The following is a 20,205-nucleotide window of genomic DNA, read 5'->3' on the forward strand; positions in this document are numbered from 1 at the left end:
CGACAGAGAGGAGTTCATCACCAGAGACATGACCGCATGGTGTTGTTTTCACCCGAGGATATGGTCATAGCACTGACGGTTGCCGACACCTTAGGAACCTCATAGAAGAAATGGTAGGGAAAGGCGAGCTAGACAAGTACATCCGGAAAGAGCAACAAATACCTGAATATAATAACAAGAGGTCAGCAAGCAATGGAGGAATTGGACCGGGATTGGACACCGACACACATTTCACGAGCTCCAAAAAAGTGGCTAAAGGATCAGAAGAGAATGCCGGAGTAAACAGCAACATCAATACCATTGTCCGGGAGTCAACTTTTAGTGGAAACACCAAAGGAGAACTACACCGATATTCCAATGAGGCAAAAAACATGCCAGCCTTGTTCAACAAGCCCAGCGAGGAAACGCTCATCATCACCTCACTGATGATGACCTGGTAGGAGTAATCACTCCACACACAGACCCAATGGTAATAACAGCAATGGTGGCGAATTGGAATGTCGGGCGCATTCTAGTCGACATTGGAAGTTCAACCGCAGTCATGAGCCGTATATGCTTTCAAAAGCTCGGGGTAAGTCCTAAATACCTTAAATTATACAAATCTTGTTTGACAGGTTTCGGCGATAATCAAGTAGAAACCCACGAAACGGCATCGTAACCCATACTAATAGGAGACGGGGAGGTAAAAAAGGCTATGATGCTGAACTTCGCCATAGTCGACAAAATGCACGCCTACAATATCATACTGGGAAGGAATTTCCTAGGGGAATCCGGAGCCATAATCTCCATGAACCACCTCGTTATAAAATTCTCAGTCCCGAGAACAAACCTCGTAGGAACGGTGAGAGGGAATCAAGAAATAGCTTGGGAATGCTATCTGATCTCGGCCCAGAACTGTGGAGAGGAGACAACCAACCAGGCGACCGTCGGAGAAAATAAAGTTTTCTACGGAGACCCCACGGTGGATATGCCAGAATAAAAGCCGCTCAGGTATGACGAACGGTTACTGCATTATCCTATTTTCAATCCATTTGACAAATAAAGCCGTTAGGCGGGAGAATAGCACTACAAGCTAGAGTTTTTATCAATAGATGGTATTTTTTGAACAAAAATACAACTCGATCAAGGAGAAGTCCTAACGAAATTAGTCGGGCTCAAGCCGACGAAAATAGCCTTGGTAGCGCAAGCTACGACCAAAGGCCTAAAGGAGAAGTCCTAACGAAACCAGTCGTGCTCAAGCCGACAAAAATAGCTCTAGTAGCCCACGCTACGGCTAGAGGCCTCAAGGAGAAGTCCTAACGAAACTAGTCGCGCTCAATCCGACGAAAATAACTCTAGTAGCCCAAGCCACGACCAGAGGCCCCAAGGAGAAGTCATAACTAAACTAGTCGAGCTCAAGCCGACGAAAACGAGTAGCTCTGGTAGCCCAAGCTAAAATCAGAGGCCTCAGGGAGAAGTCCTAACGAAACTAGTCGAGCTCAAGCCGACGAAACAGCTCTAGTAGCCCAAGCTACGACTAGAGGCCTCAAGGAGAAATCCTAACGAAACTAGTCGAGCTCAAGCCGGCGAAAATAGCTTTAGTAGCCCAAGCTATGACCAGAGGCCTAAGGAGAAGTCCTAGCAAAACTAGTTAAGCTCAAGCCAACGAAAACAACCCTGGTAGCGAAAGCGACGACCAGGATCCCTAGGAGAAGCCGCAGCGAAACTAGTCGTCAGGGCCGACACAATCATTATTGAGGCCTAAAGCCAAATCAAGAAATGGGGCCCCTTTAGGAGGGATCGAACACTTGACCTCTACCTCAATATTAAACATCCTAACTAATGAGCTATTTTTCATTTCTTGCAAACATTTTAGTTATAATTTTATTTAGCGAAATTTTAAAAGGCCCCCCCGTTTTTGTTAAAAGGCCTCCCCGCTAAAAGCGCCCCTCATTATAACCCATTTGGTTATAGGGGCCCCTTTACAAAAGAGCACCTCCTTCATCAATATTTGACCTAACGGCAAAGTTAACGCCGTTAGGTCAAACTTAACCCAAGACCAGAATAGACCCTAAAACCCTTTGACCTTCTCCTTCCATTTCATTTCTCTTTCATTCCACAGCAGCTTCCATTTGGGTTTTAGGAAGTTTTATGATTGTAACAACTAAAATCCTAATGTGGGTGAAATACACCTTTAAAGGGAGTTTTTTTCACCCATTCAAAGAGGGAGGCCCTTTAACCAAGCTAAGTCAGAGGTCTTTTACTAAGTCAACGAAACCATGGGGAGGCCTTTTAACAAAAACGGGGAGGCCTTTTAATACAAATAGACTACCCCATAAACTCGATGAGAGAGGCCCTCGGGTAGGTTGGGGCCCAAAGTAGCCGCTTTGGTTGCTTTGGGAATGGGCCGCCCCTGCTAGTCGTGTTCGAAGCCGACGAAACAACCCTAGTAGCAAAGGCCATGACCAGGGGGAAGCCAGATTTGAGAATAACTCGAAAACAATTATACTTGGCTAATTTGGGCTTTATTTTGCAGAGGGAGTTAGTCAATTATGTCATGCTAGAATAGGTCTAATTAAATATAATGTGGAGCATGCGTCGTAAGATAGGAGAATTGCATTAGTAAGATTAGGACTAATTAAATATAATGTGTATTTGTTCCATTATCTTTTTGTACAAAAGCAAAAAAAAAACAAGCGAGTAAAAACAAAAATGGAACAATCACAGACAAGAAGTTATAGTACATCGGAAGAAGATGAAGGAGCAGCAGGAGGGCCGCCAAAAACCACCGAGGCTTTGATAATCACGGCAAGCAGCCGACCACCCCCACGACGACGAACCAGAAATCTGACTGTCGAAAAAAGGGCAGGTTCAGAGGCACTTGTGACACCGACTAATGAATAAACCAGGGGATAAAGAGGTCTGGCTACGGCCAATGCCGAAAGATTGTCGTCATCCAACAAGTCTCGAGGGCGAAGGACCTCAATGAAACCCTCACCAGCCACTTCCATGCATAAGTTCTCGACAGGGGAATCATCGTTGTTGAGAGCCATGTAAAAGGCCACCTCTATGTCGCCACCAGGAAGAGTCCCACGACCATTAAGAGAGTCATGGCAAGTACAGAGAAGTCATGTCGTACTTTCAGGCCTATTTATAGGATAAAAGGGTCATCGTGGACGGGTGCAACCACCGAAGAGTCGCAGTAAATGGGAATGGATGAAGAGTAGAGGGTCGACAAATTTAAAACGCGGGAAAATAGAGAAGGAAGTGTAGAAGAAGAAAAGCAAAAAAGGTAACTCTTTATTAATTCACAAAAGAGATCTATTACAGAAGCAATTACAGAAAAGAACACCGATACAAGTGTGGGCGTCCGGGTCTATTACAGAAGAAATTGCAAAAAGAACACAAAACCCACAAAAAGAATAAGAGACAGGCACAGAGGGGCAAAAAACCCAACCGTGCAATTCAGTCAAAGAAGATATGGGAAGTCACCAGGTACCCCTTTCCAGAGAGGTACCAAGATAAGAAGACAATCGGGGAAAAAGTAATCTTTTTCCACTGCTGTCAAGTTCTCTGCACCCCAGCCAGAGGCGGCACTGGTAACCCAGCTTCCTTGTGGAATCTACCAAAATGGCACGTAGGTTACCACAACCATTATGGAGAAATCCACCTGTTACCACCGTCATTATGGAGAAACACTTATCAAACAGGTAACGAGTATAAATTCGAACAGAGGTCTCATCTCGGATCTTCAATAGAAACAGTGGGTAAGGAGAAAAGTTGGAAAACATTAGCAAAGGAAGGTTTTTCCTTCTCTTCCCCGACTTTTGGTGATGAGGAGTTAACGAACCAAAATAGGTTATTTATAGTGGAAAAAGGAAGCCAATAGACATTTTCGGCAGACAAAGTCATTAAGGCAAGGACTAAACGCATCTCGGGAACACGCAGAGTCATAATGACTATGAGAAACACGCGGCTCGAAACGGAAAATTTGAATGAGGCGTTAGCAGAGCTCGAGGAGACGCGTTGGTTTCTCCACGCGCAAAACGTCGCGTGTCCACGCATGACAACAGAGCTACCGTGTGCAATTGCCCAAAGGATTATCGCCAAAAACGCATGATCAGAGAATCAAATCCATGACGTCACAGAATCACGCATGAAAAGAAGATTGATTCGCTCTAGCAAAACTTGAGGCGTGCCACGTAAGGAAAAGGACGTGTACCCCGCCTCATAGAAAACCAATACCTTTTAAGATCAACTCTGGCAAGTAAAGAAGACCTTATCAGCACGGATCAGAAAGAAGATTTCACAAAGCACCCCGAACGGCTCGGTCCAAATCAGCTTGGGAATGTGTAGCTCCGAAAAACCAAAAGGAAAGACCTAGTTTCTCAAAACAGCGCTGGTCCATGTAAACCCTCTGTCTTCAGGGTCTTCTATGTTTGAGAAACACGAGTCATTTCTACTCCTCAGTCTCATTACTTTCGACTAAGGAGTGGCGGGACTCATGATGGTGCACAAAATGTCCGGACGTTGACTAACGTCTGAAGAGTCAAGATCAGACCTGAAGTCCACCGGGTCGACCCGACTTGAGGTAACAGGTCAGTTGAACCCTTGACGATCCGTCACGTACTCCCCTAACTGGGAGGTCGGCTAGAGGAAACCAACCCTATAACGCCTTGGCATGAACGGATCAGCCCTGGGGTTTCTAAAGGAATGATGGGGGTCCACGTAGGTTTGGTGGATGCCTTACACCCAGAACTGGGAAGGTAAAGCGCCACAACAATCTACCGACTTAATCCCAGAATCTCCACAGAGATCTCAGTCGGCTACAAATCTCTAAGTGTTTAAGCAAGTGTGGACTTCACGCGTCCAAGGGAGGAAACTTCTCCCTAAAGATCTATCATGTCGGCAAGATATCGACGAAAGATCCTTGAACTTAGGAACTTTCATCTATCTTGGATGTGAGATAAACACAAAGGAAAAGTTTCCCTCCACGATAATCATCGCCGCCTCTTAAGCCTATAAAATGCCCCAAAATCGTCCTTCAAAAGAGACGACAGAAAAATCCTAGAAGATCACAGTTAACTCTGAGTTCTCATAACTCGCCCCCAAAAGGATCGATCAATATTCATTCTTTTACTGAAAATAGCACCCTGACTGGCTTGAGCGTCAGAGCAGTTTTCGAACCCTTTGCAGGTTTTCCCCCCTTTGGGAACAGACGAATAAGAGCAATAAGCAGGAGTAAAGAGAAAGGAGCAGGAGCAAGGAACAAGAGCAAGGAGCAGGAGCAAGGAGCGAGGAGCAGAGAACCAGAGCTAGAAGCGGATTCAATCGATAGGATCTATCCAGACTTAACGGAACATTCAACTTAAACCAGTCAAAACTATTTTAGCATGACCTAACTGACTAACTCCTGCAAAATAGAACCCTAATTAGCCCTGTGAAAGATGTTGGACAACTCTGAAATTAAAGATTGGCCCCTGGTTATCGCGGTTGCTACCAGAGCTGTTTCGTCGGCTTAGGCAAGACTAGTTTAATTAGGTAGCATTCTCGAGCTATCTTCTGATTGTCCCTCTGAGGTTCATTCTCAGGACTGTGAATTTAATCATTAGGTGGTTCAGGACTGTGAACTTCGTTAGGAAGTTCCTTCCTAATATGATGTTATAAGCATGCATCTTGTCGGTGAAGTTTAGCATTATAGCCTTTTTTGCTTCTCTGTTTCCTGTCAGCATGGGTAATGACACCATTCCTTTGGTCTCTGCCTGATTTTCGTCGAATCCTGTCAAGCAAGATTTGTGTGATTTGAAATATTGAGGACTTACCCCGAGCTTTTGAAAGCACGTGCGACTCATGACTTCGGTTGAGATTAGCCACCACCGCTCTTATTACCAACGGGTCTGTGTGTGGGGTGATTATCCCCACTAGGTCATCATCAGTGAAGATGATTGGCGGTGTTTCCACGCTATGCTTAACAAACAGGGCTGGCGGGTTGTTTGTCTCGTTGACGTATCTGCAGTGTTCTCCCTTGGTATTCCCGCTAAGGGTTGGTCCTCCAGCAATGGTGTTGATGTTGCCCATTACTCCGGTAGGCTATTCTAGTCCTTTAGCTATCTTCCTGGAGGTTGTGGAGTGTACGTTGGTGTCCAGCCCTGATCTGATTCCTCCTCTGTTTGTCGATCTCTTGTTTTTATACTTAGGGAGTTGATGTTCTTTCCGAATGTATTCATCCAGCTCGCCTTTCCTCACCATTTCTTCTATTAGGTTCTTAAGGTGTCGGCAGCTGTCGGGTCCCTTGACCGTATCCTCGGTGGATAACGCACCATGCCATCATGTCTTTAGGGCCAAACTCCTCTTTTTCGTCGTCGGGCCTGTGCAGCTCTACTCTTCCTTTTGATTTGAGTATCTGCAAAATCTTCTCCCTGACTTTTTTCGGCGGGGTGTATGCGGTGAAATCAGGTCTCGACCTCCTGCTCCGGTCTCGCTCTGTGGGAAGTCTTGTCTCCTCTCGCTATTTCTTCCTTGATGGTTTCGTATGAGATGTTGGCCCCTCCTTCATCCTTCAATAGTTCTCCTCCTTTCTTGTGAATTGTTGGACCCTTTCTATCAGCTCCGCGAGTGTATCGGGTTCTTTGCTGGAGATATCCTTTATGATGTCATCTTGTCTGAGGCATCGTTTCAGAGTAGCGAACGCTACCTTCGGCTCTAGGTCGGGGATCTGCACCATGAGGTTCGGGAACCTCTGCCAGTAGATGGCGAGGGAATCGTTCTTCCTTTGGGCCACGTTGAACAGCTCGTCGGTTTTTTTTTTATTGTTGTGCTGCCTCGAAAAGCGTCACAAAAGACCTGGGCGAGTTGCTCGAAAGATTGAACTCGGTACCAACGCTTGATACCAGGCTTGGGCCGGCCCTTTCAGTACGGTGGCGAAGACCACACACCATACGTTCTGGTTGGTGGTGTAGAGGTTCATTACTGTAGAGTAATTGTTGATGAACACTCCTGGATCTTCCAAGCCGTAGTAGTGGTCAAGTGGTGGGCACTTGAAATTCTTTGGTTTTTCTGACTCCAATATCTCTCGATTGAGAGGGGGCTGATGGATCACCGCTTTTCCCCATAGTTTCTCCCTCTCTCTCTCTCGAGTCAGCTCTGTTACTTGATGTATGAGCACCTCGCATACAGTTGGATCGTCTGTGCACCCTTCAGCGATTCCTTTGGCTTTAGGGAAGTATGGTCGGTTCGCATCTATTGTCCCATATTCATCCAGGATGTTTTCTAGGTGCATCTGATTGCCCGGTTGTAATTCCAGAGTTCCAGCTGAGAACACGTTGCCTGGTGAGAAGAGTCTCTGGGCGTGCATCCTGATTACTTCTTTTCTTTCTTCTGATGCTGCATTTTTTGTGATTGTTTCGGCTTTGCGGAAGCTTTCTGGTAAATGTTTCACCTCTTCTTTTGCTTGTACTCGGTCTGCCTTGAGCTGTTCTATTTCAGCCATTAGTTCGACCATATTGGAAATCAAGTTCTGGGATCCCCGGGGGGTGTATTTCTTTGAGGACATGTCTGCCTGAAGAGCTTAAAGAAAGAATTAGTTTTGAAAAGGTACTGAAAAGAATTCGGGTTACCGAATTGATGATTTTGCTGGGGTCGCCCTCCTTCTAGCGCCAAATGCTGATGTCAAAAAATGACCTTCCATTATATCAGCATGAAAAAGGGAGTTGATGCATGACAGCCTCCGTTATGATGGTATATTCTGTTATGTGAGGTAAGAATCCTGCTTCTGTTCCTGCTTCCAGCTCTGGTACTTCGTCTCCATTGCTCCTTGTTCCTGCTCCTTGCTCCTGATTCTCGTCCTCCAAGCTCCTGATTTCCAAGCTCCTGATCTCCAAGCTCCTGTTCGTCGATTCCCAGGGGGAAACCTGCAAAGGGTTCGAAAACTGCTTCGACGCTCAAGACAGTCAGGGTGTTCTTTGCAGTAAAACAATGAATGTTGATCAATCCTTTTGGGGGCAAGTTATGAGAACTCAGAGTTAATTGTGATTTTCTAGCGTTTCCAGATCGTGTCCTATGAAGGATGATGTGGGGGCTTTTTTTATAGGCTTAAGAGGTCGTGGCGATTGTAGTGGAGGGAAGTTTTCCCTTTATGTTTATCTAGGATCTAGGATAGTTGAAAGTTCCTAAGTTCAAGGATCTTTCATAGATTTACTGCCGATGCGATAGATCTTTTGGGAGAAGTTTCCTCCCTTAGACGCGTGAAGTCCAAACTTGTTTAAACACTTCGAGATCTGTAATATTTCAGGTTTAAGTCAGTAGGTTGTCAGTACGTTTCTGCCTTCCCAGTTCTAGACGTAAGGCATCGACCGAACCTACGTGGACCCCCCTCATTCCTTTAGAGACCCCAGGGCTGATCCGTACATGCCGAGGGCGTCACAGGGCTGGTTTCCTCTAGTCGACCTCCCAGTTAGGGGAGTGTGTGGCGGATCGCCGAGGGTTCAGCTGTCCTGTACCTTAAGCCGGGTTGACCCAGTGGACTTGAGGTCTGATCTTCACTCTTCAGACTTTAGTCAACGTCTGGACATTTTATGCATCATCAATTAGGACTACAACCCCAAAATGAAAATATATTTGGCTTTGACCCTCATTCTCGATTTTTTCGTTAAATATCAGTTAAGTGGTTAGCGTGCCAACCACATAAGTGATTTATGACAAAACCCTTCACTAAATTATTAGGTTTATTTAGAAATTAACCCTCAATTACTTAGCAATTTTAGAGTTACACCCCCAAAATGAGAATATGTATAGGGTTGACTCACATTCTCGATTTTTTCGCCAAACATCAGTAAAGTGGGCCGCATGCCAAAGCACATGCACGAGTTCTTTCTATTATAAATAACAAGTCTAAAACTTACTAAGATTTAGTCTTTGTATCTAACAATTATATATATTGGACCTTCTCTATTCTCTCTAATCAACCAGACTTATTGGACGACCAAATGCTGGTGTAAAGCCCTTTTTATGTGTTTGCCATCGGTCACCTTTCTAATATATTTGCTTGATGGGTCGAACCTGTCTCGAACTCCAGCTAACCTATTTTCTTTAATATTGTTGGCTTACTTGGATCGGGTTCTCGGACTAACTTCGAGTTCATGGACCAATCACTTTCTTTAGATAATGCAATTTGAGGTCTTAGATTCTTGTGATCAATGTTACATCAGGATGAATTTTTCATTGTATAAACTATCTCTGAAAACCTATAAAAATAAGAGGAATGCGAAACCGCGCACGAAGTACTTAATTGGTATTCGACAAAAAAACCGAGAATGCTAGTCAACCCTAAACATATCTTTGTGTAGGGGGTGTAGTCTTAATATCAGTAAATAGTTGGAGGTCAATGTCTAAATAACATAAATATTTCATGAAGGGTATTTTTGTCACAAGTCGCGCACATGATTGGCACGTGAACCACTTAACTGGTATTTAACGGAAAAATGGAGAACATGTGTCAACGCCATACACATTTTAATTCTGGGGTTGCAGTCTCAATATCGCTAATATCTCGGGGTCAATGTCTACATTACCCTTCAATTTTTAAGGAGAAAATTGATATTGATGAAGGATGAGGTTTTCATCCAACAGTACAAGTGAGTAGTACAACTATCAAAATTCTTTCATCCAGATAACAACATTTTGAGTGAAGACTTGTTAGTAAATGTATTAACTTTTTGTTATTGTTATTTTAAAAAATTGAGGTTTACTCGTTTTCTTTATTTTCATCATCGACCAAGAATTTCAGCCAATAGATGTTCTTGACGACCACATCTTTATGACTTTATCTTTCATTTTCGGTCAATTATCATTTTTCACAAAAGTTTTGGAAGATAGACACCTTTTTACAATACTTTTTATACAAAAAGAACAGAATATGAAGCGCTTATGACCATTGTACATAGCCTACAAATTCTTGCACTTACTACACATCTTAAAAGATGAGGGGCCACTTGACTTGAAATTGTCTTAAAAATAGTAACACAAACGGTAAAAAATAACCAAAAAATAACAAATACATGACAACAAAAAACTGATTAATTTTCGGCAAGACGAGCAAAAAAGTTCATGCTTAGCAATGCTTGTCGACTGAAAAATATGATCCTTCTTAGTCGATTTTTCATCCATTTCATGAAAGAAAAACCCCACATATTAAAAAAACTAATACAACCCTAGCTTAAACTGTTAAAATCTACCATTATAGCATCCTTAATTTCATTAACACTGTTGAACGATACAAATTTTATAGACACAAACATAAAACCTAATTGAAATCATAATGACCTTTACAAGATCAATTACAAGCTCGCTCGCACCTCCCGATATGGGCTTGAACTCACTAAATCCGCTCTTCTCTTTTCCTTCTTGTTTGTAGCCTTCAATTTAATTCAGCTCTCGGTTCTTACACACCTTGGTAAAAAAAAGATTTACCTTATTAATATGTTCTAATTCTGGTACTTCTCGTTGCAACACTTTCAATATTAGGGGTAGGTGCATGTTTCAGATGTGCCACCAATGCGGTACCACCGAACCCAAACTGCAAAAATTTTATAAGTATGTTAGGTGGCCTAAATACCAAAATCAATTTAGTAACTTTTCAATCTACACTGCGTCAATAAGCAAGGTGTAACTTTATAGGTAAGCATCTACATAGCAAGCTTGAGGTTACAAGTTTAATACTCCTTCTCATCAAATTTTAGTTTATTTTTTCAATAGGAAATTGGGCCAAAAACCCAATTTTTAACTTTTTTTAGTTAAAAAGACAAGTTAAAAAAAATTTGTTAAGAACTCAAATATTTGTATTTTGTTTGCTTAAAAACCCAATATTTTTTACAAAGGGGTTGCAAAGTGCTGCAAGGCGATGCAAAGTCGTCGCAAGGCGCTCCAAAGCCCTTGCAAAGCAGTTGTAAAGTTGTGATGCAACTGACAAAATAGCATTAGAATTTTATGCTAAAAGGGATCGTGAGCAGTCAGGGATTTGATGACCTAGAAGAAGATTTTCTATTTTTAGTAGTTTCCGAATTCTATATTTTCTTAGTTTTAGTAGTTTCAGAATATTAGTTGTTTTAGAGAAGATTTTCTAGTTTTTAGCAGTTTCCCAGTTTTGGTTATTTTCTTAGTTTTTAGCAGTTTTAGTATTTTTAGACTTCTATTATTTTAGGGTTTCAAGCCTATATATACCCCTTTTATGTTCATTATTAACGGAGCTTAGTTTATTGAATAAAGTTTTGTTTGATTTAATTATCATAGAGGAGCGATCTCTATACTTTTTATCTCTTGCCTACTATGCGTTGCATCAGTTGGTATCAGAGCTTGCGTCGATCTTTAACAATGTCATCGAGAAGACAACCTGCTAAGGTAGGGAGGATCCCATAGATATTGTTAATGAAAGAATTGAAGCTATAAATCAACGATTAGACGGTGTTGACGAATGGCGGCAACAGATGACTCGAATGATGAAAGAATTTACGCATCGGTTAGATGCCTTCATTGTTCACCAAAGGGAACCGACTTCACTAAATCGTCACTCGGTAAGGGATGATGAATCTGCTGAAGATGATTTTGATAATCCTTTTGCTAGAGAAGTTCGGGGAAGAAGGAACCAAACCAATCATGATTTTCGGAGATGGGAAACGGGTTTGATGATTAATATCCCAAAATTCAGAGGGCGTGGTGAACCTGAAGAATTCCTCGACTGGCTAACTGCGGTCGATGATATTCTATAGTTTAAGGATGTAACTCATGATAGGCAGGTTCCTCTTGTGACTACTAGACTTCGTGATAGAGTTGCTGCATGGTGGCAGCAACACAAGGTAATGCGGTCTAGAATAGGGAAATCAAAGGTAACTCCGTGGGAGAAGATGAAAAAATATATGCGTGCAAATTTTCTTCCACATAACTACACCAAGTTAATGTATCACAAATTGCAACAATTGAAGCAAGGGTCTCATACTGTAGACGAGTATGCTATTGAGTTTCACTTTCTGTTTTCTCGCAATGAACTTGCTGAAACCGAAAAACAGCTAGTCGCTCTCTACATTGGTGGTCTTAAGGAATATTATCAGGATACAATCAATATGTTTGACCCATTCACGATATCAGATGCTCATTAACGTGCCCTAATTTGTGCAAAGCAAGAAAAAAGAAGAGGTGGAGGAACATCTTGGGATACAGTGTCTGGAAGAAGTCTTGTTGAGGTTAAGCTAACAGGTAGTAACTCACAACGACGTAATACTTCGGGTTCCACACAAATACCGTTAGCTACGAGACAACAAAATAATCAGACTAATTCGTCTCAAACTAGCAGTTCGACTATTCGATTTTTTCAGTGTGGCGAACTTGGTCATCGTGCTAATCAATGTTCAAAAGGAGGACCACATGGTAAAGGGTTGTATATTGATAACATCAGTCAAGAGGAGGTCAATCAAGAAGATGGTGGTGATCCCGTATATGATGATGATCAATTGGAAGAATACGTCGAGGGGGATGTCGGTCCCTTACTGGTTGTTTGGCGGGAGTGCTATGCACCTCGTAGTCTTGAAGAGGAAGATTGGTTAAGAAATAATATCTTTTAATCTACTTGTACGATTGGGGGGAAAGTTTGCAAGCTTATCATTGATTCTGGTGCATGAGAGAACGTCATTTCTGAAGAAGCAGTAACCAAACTTAACTTAAAGACAGAACAACACCCAAATCCCAACACATTGGCGTGGCTTAAGAAGAGAATTCAGGTATTGTTTCTAAACGGTGTCTTTTTCCTTTTTTGTAGGAACAAAATATCGTGATAATGTGTGGTATGATGTCGTCGTTATGGGTGTGTGTCATCTATTATTGGGTAGACCTTGGCAGTTTGAAGGTCAGCTCATCATCATGGTCGAAAGAACACTTATAGTTTTCAATTCCACAAGAGAAAAATTGTATTGCTACCAACTAGAGGGGTTCCTCCTACGACTGAGAAAGGCGTGACTTCAAATTTATCATCTCAAAGGTTTTTCATTAAGGAGGTTGAACAAATGGATGTTGGATATATATTAATTGGGGAGGAAAGTAGTATTGAGGATGGGGTGATTCCTGATTCTGTTCGCCCAATATTGAAAGAGTTCACAGATGTTTTCTCTAAGAACCTACCTGACGGCTTACCACCACTGAGGGATATTCAACATCAAATAAATTTTGTTCCGGGTGCAACACTGTCAAATAGAGTTCATCATAGGATGAGCGCGGAAGAACACGTGGAGTATGAGGTGGACGAATATAGCAAGTTATCAACAAGGAAAATTGTACCATTAGAGATACTTGAGGAGATTAATCCAAATGCTTATCATCTGAAACTACCAAGTCATATGCGTACCTCAAATATGTTTCATGTAAAGCATTTATTAGCATATTTTGAATATAATTCAGACAAGGACGATTCGAGTTTGAGGTCGAATTCTGTCCAACCCGGGGAGGATGATGCAGTTGACAAAATAGCATTAGAATTCTATGCTAAGTGGGGTCGTGACAAGTCAGGGATTGGATGACCTAGAGGAAGATTTTCTATTTTTAGTAGTTTCCGAATTCTATATTTTCTTAGCTTTAGTAGTTTCAGAATATTAGGTGCTTTAGAGAAGATTTCCTAGTTTTTAGCATTTTCCCAGTTTTGATTATTTTCTTAGTTTTTAGCAGTTTTAGTGTTTTTAGACTTCTATTATTTTAGGGTTTCAAGCCTATAAATAGGCTTTTTATGTTCATTGTTAAGGGAGCTTAGTTTATTGAATAAAGTTTTGTTTGATTTAATCAATCATAGAGGAGCGATCTCTATACTTTTTATCTCTTGCCTACTACGCGCTGCATCAAGTTGTCGCAAGGCGTTGCAAAGTTATCGCAAAGTTTTGCGAATAATAAAAATACTCAGGGAGCTGAAGACTAACAAAAATTGACCGATCCCTTTTAACCAAAGTTCAACTTTTTTAGGGAGTTTTGGCCAAGATTCCCTTTTTTCAATTCGTTATTATTCGGGACAACTAGTATCACTATAAACAATATGGATATAATGAGATGGGAAGTTTTATAAGGCCTCCCCAATTTTGTTAAAAGGCCTCCCCATGAACCATTTTACTTGCTAAATTATCACTGAGGGGAGGCCTTTTAACAAAAATGAGGGGGCCCTATAAAATCTCCCTAATGAGATTTAGTTGGGTTTGTATCATTCAAGAGTAGTAATTATAAAATTAAAAACTCACTCGTTATTGTTTCAATTATTTATTCTTTTTTGTAATAGTGATTAAATTTAGAGTTTTTTTCATTTAGTCCCCTAGTTTGTGACCAGCTTCTTTTTGGCCCTCTATTTTTAATAAATTTATATTTGGCCTCTTTTATTTAACTCTCTCAGCTAACTTTAATAAAGATTCCATAACTACCCTTCTTATGAATATATTTTCAAAATAAAATTAATTAAAAAACATTAAGCCACCTCATCTCACCCACTTCACCTCCACCTTACCTCCGGCTCACATCTCTCTTCTCCAACTGAGGGTCGCCTGTCGGAAAATTTTATGGTCTGCAACCTTCAAAAAAAATCATTTCTCTCTCTTCTTCCTACTTTCGCTCTCTTCTTCTTCCTCCTCCTTTCTCTCTTCTTCTTCTTCCTTATCTTCTTCTCTCCCTTCTCTCTCTCTGTCTCTTAACACTCTGGCGAAGGGATTTTCCTTCATCGGAGATTTGGTTCAAACCTTTGAAGGTCAGGTTCAACATACCTCCGGCGAAGGGAACCCCTTCGCCAGAGTGTTTAGAAAGAGACAGAGAAGAGAGAGATAATGGAGAAGAAAAAAAGGAAGAAGAATAGATAGAAAAGGGGAAGAAGAAATGAAAGAGAAAATATATAGGGAGAAGAAGAGAGAAAAAAATTATGGTTGAAGGTTGTCTGTCGGAAAATTTTCCGACCGGTGACCTTCCGCCAGAGATGAGTAAGGTGAGATGGAGAGAGATGCGAGGTAAAGAGAAATGTGAGGTGGAGGTGAAGTGTGGTGAAGTGGGTGAGATGAGGTGGCTTAATGTTTTACATTAGTTTTATTTAGAAAAATATTTATAGGAAGGATAGTTGCATCTTTATTAAAATTAACTGACGAAGTTAAAAAATGGACTAAACTAGAATTTACGAAAGACAAAGAGCCAGAAAAAAGTTGGTTACAAACTAGGGGCAAAAAGAAATAACTCATAAATTTAATTTGTTAGATGGAAAGAAAGTATGTAGTTCCATTAGTACGGATCTTGCTTATATATGTTCAAAGCTAAGAATACATAATGAAAATTGTCATTTAGACTCATCTAAGATTAAAACATATAGCTTGGATCTTTACATTACGTATAATTTTACGCTTTACATTATCAGGGAACGGACACCCCAAATAAAATTCAACACCACACCTCCAAATTCTCAGCCACGCTACTATTCAACACTTCAAACAATTTTGCCTATCTACTTTTTTTTTGTTGTTGTTGAACGCATATCTACTTATTGTTATAGAAACTGCCCAACTATCCCCTTACAATATTGGTATCGAAGATTTGGTTCATAAGATGGAGACTCAACTCAATATTCCCACCCACTTGCATGCTAAGTTTGTCTTTACCAAGAAATTTTAGCAACAAGAATTAAAAAAGTTATGAGTAGAGTTTTTTTGGCCCAAGTTTTGTTGTCCATGATCTATCCTAGTCTAAACTTTGTGAATAATATTTACTAGTAGTAACAAGTGGTGGATCAAAAATTTTAACTCAAGGAATGCGAAGTTATGTACCCAAATGAAAATAAAATTACAAACACAATAATCACCAAAAGAAAAGTTATCGACACAAAAACGTTATATAGTATAGAGTCAGGGTCGTGTTTGGGGGTGTGCAGACAAGGCGACCGCACAGGCACCCCAAACACAAAGGGCCTACTTCTTATTTCTTATAGAAGTCTATAGTTATAATATTGAAAGATATCTATTCTAAACAAAGCAAACAACTAGCTTAGTTGGTAACTAGAGCAGCATTTCATGTTTTTTACGCGTGTTCGTCTCCCTTAGCTCGCACATTTATTTGTTCTTTTACTTGGGATCTATAGATGCCCCTAGCTATTGTGTTTGGCACCGCTTCGGTACAAAATTTTCTGTGTAATTGGGCGCCTTAAAAACTATAAGGGAAATTCTGTAATTTCTATTTTTTTTGAGAAATCGATTACGATCTACGTTAGTCATTACAAGCATTGATACATAATCAAGATTGTGAAATTTTTAGACTAGATTTTCAATAAAAATGAAATTTCAAAATAAAAACTTTTCCTTACGACTACTTTCTTCAAAATACTATTGATTTCGTATATGGTTTCATCTACCGACAGATGAATTATCTTGTATTTGTTTATTTTTTGTAATTTTTTATTGCACGAAAGGCACATATTCAAATTTCGCACCGGGCCCCCTGATTCTCAACCACGGCCCTGTATAGAGTATTATATATGTATGCTGAATCAAAGGTTGTGAAGTGTCTAATGATCTCTTAATACTAAAGAACTAAACAAAGAGATGAATAGATGATTACAAGTGAATCTTGTGTTTATTTCTCTGTATCATTACAATGGGTATATAGTATTATATATAGGTATATGTAGATATACATGGAAATGGTAGGATATACATAAAATGGTAACTTACATGAAATGGTAACTTATTATACATAGAATCATAACTAATATGGTAAGTCTAAGCCACCAAGGATTCGGCTGAATCCTTATCTGTTCGTGATCTCCTATCCGAGTCTAGCCGAGTTGGATGGGTTTGGTAATCGTCTTTCTTGGTGTCCTTAATACTCCCCCTCAAGTTGGAGCAGAAATTGAGATGATGCCCTACTTGCCAATAGTCTTCTCAAAAATGTCGCCACCTAGTGGTTTGGTGAAGATGTCGGCAAGTTGATCGGTTGTTGGTGTAAAACGGGGAGCAATTGTGTTGTCTTTAATTTTTTCACGAACGAAATGACAGTCTATTTCTATGTGCTTGGTTCGTTCATGGAAAATTGTATTGTCCGCGATGTGAAGAGTGAGTAATGCCGAAATCCATAAGGAGGGATTTAATCCATTGGAGTTCACAAGTAAGATTAGCGAGTGCTCGATATTCAGCTTCAGCTGAAGACTTTGCAACTGTGGGTTGTTTCTTTGACTTCCATGACAAAGGGCTTGTCCCTAGCATAGTAAAGTATCATGTAGTGGAACGTCGAGTCGTGGGACAACCTACCCAGTCAGAGTCACAATAGCCAGTGACGTGGAGGGAGCTATTGGCCGAAAGGAATATGCCATGATTAATAGAACCTTTGAGATAACGAAGGACACGATGTGCCGCTTCAAGGTGAATGTTAGTAGGATTTTGAAGAAACTGACTAAGATTATTAACTGCATAGCTAATGTCAGGACGAGTGACGGTAAGGTAGAGTAATCGTCCAATTAGACGATGATAGACAGAGGGATCAGAAAGACAATCACCATCTGAAGGACTAAGACGGAGTTTTGTTCCATCAGAAAGGCAGAGGGTCGTGATGCAGTGAGACCTGAATCTGCGAGAATATCGAGAGCGTAATTTCTTTGACATAGGAAGATACCCTTTGAAGATCGGGAAACTTCAATGCCCGAGAAAGTATTGTAGACATCCGAGATCTTTTAGAGAAAATGTTTGGTCGAGAAAAATTTTGAGATTGGAAATTGCCGAATCATTATTTCCAGTAATTATGTCATCCACAAATACCAGAACATAAAGAGATGTGGATGAAGTGGTGAAAGAAAAAAGAGAGTAGTCAGAGAGGGATTGAGTGAAACCATTTTTTAGGAGAACTAAGGAGAATTTCGAGAACCATTGATGAGAAGCCTGTTTGAGGCCATAGAAAGACTTGTGTAAATGACAAACTTTGACTCCCCCTGTTTGGAAAAACCAGGTGGTAGTTTCATGAAGACTTCTTCATTGAGATCTCCTTGGAGAAATGCATTGTTGACGTCAAGTTGGTGAAGTGACCAACCCTTGATTGCGGCAATGGAGAGAAGGATACGGACAGTGACCAACTTGGCTACCGGAGCGAATGTGTCATGATAGTCCAGGCCTTCTATTTGAGTATAACCATTGGCGACAAGACGGGCTTTATAACGTTCAACCGGTCCATCAGCGCGAAATTTGATCTTATAGACCCATTTGCAACCAATGGGACGTTTGCCGGGAGGTAAATCGACGATGGACCAAGTTTTATTTGATTCCAGTGCCAAAATTTCTTTTGACATAGCATTTCGCCATTCCAGGGACTTCATAGCCTGTGAATAAGAAGTGGGTTCCTCGGTTGAAATAACAGAGGCAAGAAATACTTGATGATGCTTTGAGAATACATCAAGGGATATGTAATTGGCCATAGGATAAGGAATGGAGCGGTTAGTAGACGATTGACAAATGTAGTCCGATAAATGCGTTGGTGGGCGTCGTGAACGTTGAGGCCGGTGTGTATCTGTCTGTGGTGAGTCAGAAGATGGAACCGGTTGAGTGGGTAAACCTGCTAACGAGGTGTCGGAATTGTTAGGAGACGTGATGCTGGGAGGGGCTGGATACGGCTCATGTGAAGATGATGAAGGACCTGACTCAGAAGAATGAGGCAGATGATAGGTGCCTGTAGACAGATTTCGTACTGTTGAGGAGACAGGAGTGCATGTAACGGGTATCTCTACTGTTGGGGCCATGGCTGAAGGAGGACGACTTCTGAGGGTAGCCATCGGATCAGATAAAGAAGTGGAAGGATGTTGAAATGAGCCCTCATCGGTAATGGATAAAAAAGGTCGTTTTTTGGAAGTAGAAATAGATGTCATGGGAAATCGGTCTTCGTGGAAGATAACGTCACGAGAAGTAATGATCTTTCGCGTGGAGAAATCGTATACACGAAAACCTTTTTGGCCATTAGGATAGCCAATAAACATACCCAGAGAAGCTCGAGGGTCTAATTTTGTCTTAACGATAGGGTGACGGAAGTAACACAAACAACCAAAAACTCGAAGATGATTGAGGTTAGGAGGAGAACCTAACAACTTTTCGTGTGGAGATTTCCCATGTAAAACGGGAGTGGGCAACTTATTTATTAAATACACCGCGGTGAGGACACATTCTCCCCAAAAAGAAAGAGGGAGATGGGCTTGAAGACGTAGAGATCGCGCCACTTCCAAAATATGTCTATGTTTGCGCTCTACGATCCCATTTTGTTGATGGGTGTAGGTGCAACTAGTTTGGTGAGAGATTCCATGATTCTGGAACCAAGTTTGTAATTCATGGTTCATAAATTTGGAACCATTGTCGGATCGGAAGGTTTGAATCTTGGGAATCAAGATTGAACCATTACCGGATTTGAATTTTTTAATGTGAGATTTAAATTGATTTGAAACGAATTTTGTGAAATTATTGACGTACTTGGTGGTATCGGATTTATTCGGGAGAAGGAATAACCAAGTGCATCTAGAATAATCATCAACCATGGTTAAGAAGTAACGACATCCCGAGTTTGATAGGACCGAGAATGGACCCCATAGATCGGCATGAACGAGTTCAAAAGGACGAGAAGTAATGGAAGTGCTAGTCGGAAAAGGTAAACTTTTATGTTCAGATAAAGGACAAACATCGCACGGTTTATTATTGATAAAAATAAATTTCATACAAGGAACATTTGAAAGCAAATACTTAAAACGAGAAAGAGAGGGGTGCCCCAATCTCCAATGCCAAATATTAAAATTAACATTACTACTACTACTAGGAAAGAAAGATGAGCAAATCCTAGGGTCCGTACGGAGAAAATAGAGTCCTTACGATCGATCACCAAGTCCAATCGTCGTTGTCGTACTAGGTCCTGGAAGACACACGAGGAAGAATTAAAAGTTACATAACATAACAAAGAGGTAGTTATTTCCGAAACAGAAATCAAATTGATTTTGAAATCCGGACATGTAAAATATTTTTAAGAAAAAATGGTTTTAAAAAAGAAATGGAACCAATATGGAGAACACGTATTCGTGTTCCATCGGGAAGTCAAACATAATAGTCGGGAGGGGCCTTGACGTAAGAAGTAAATGAGGATAACGTTGAACAAATGTGTTTGGCCGCTCCCGAGTCGACTACCCAAGAATGAGTGTTAAAAAACATACCGGCCAGGTTAATG

Source organism: Eschscholzia californica, unplaced genomic scaffold (assembly GCF_041429995.1).
Source record: "Eschscholzia californica isolate CP2 unplaced genomic scaffold, dmEscCali1.0.p SCAF_1, whole genome shotgun sequence".
In the NCBI taxonomy this organism is placed as follows: domain Eukaryota; kingdom Viridiplantae; phylum Streptophyta; class Magnoliopsida; order Ranunculales; family Papaveraceae; genus Eschscholzia; species Eschscholzia californica.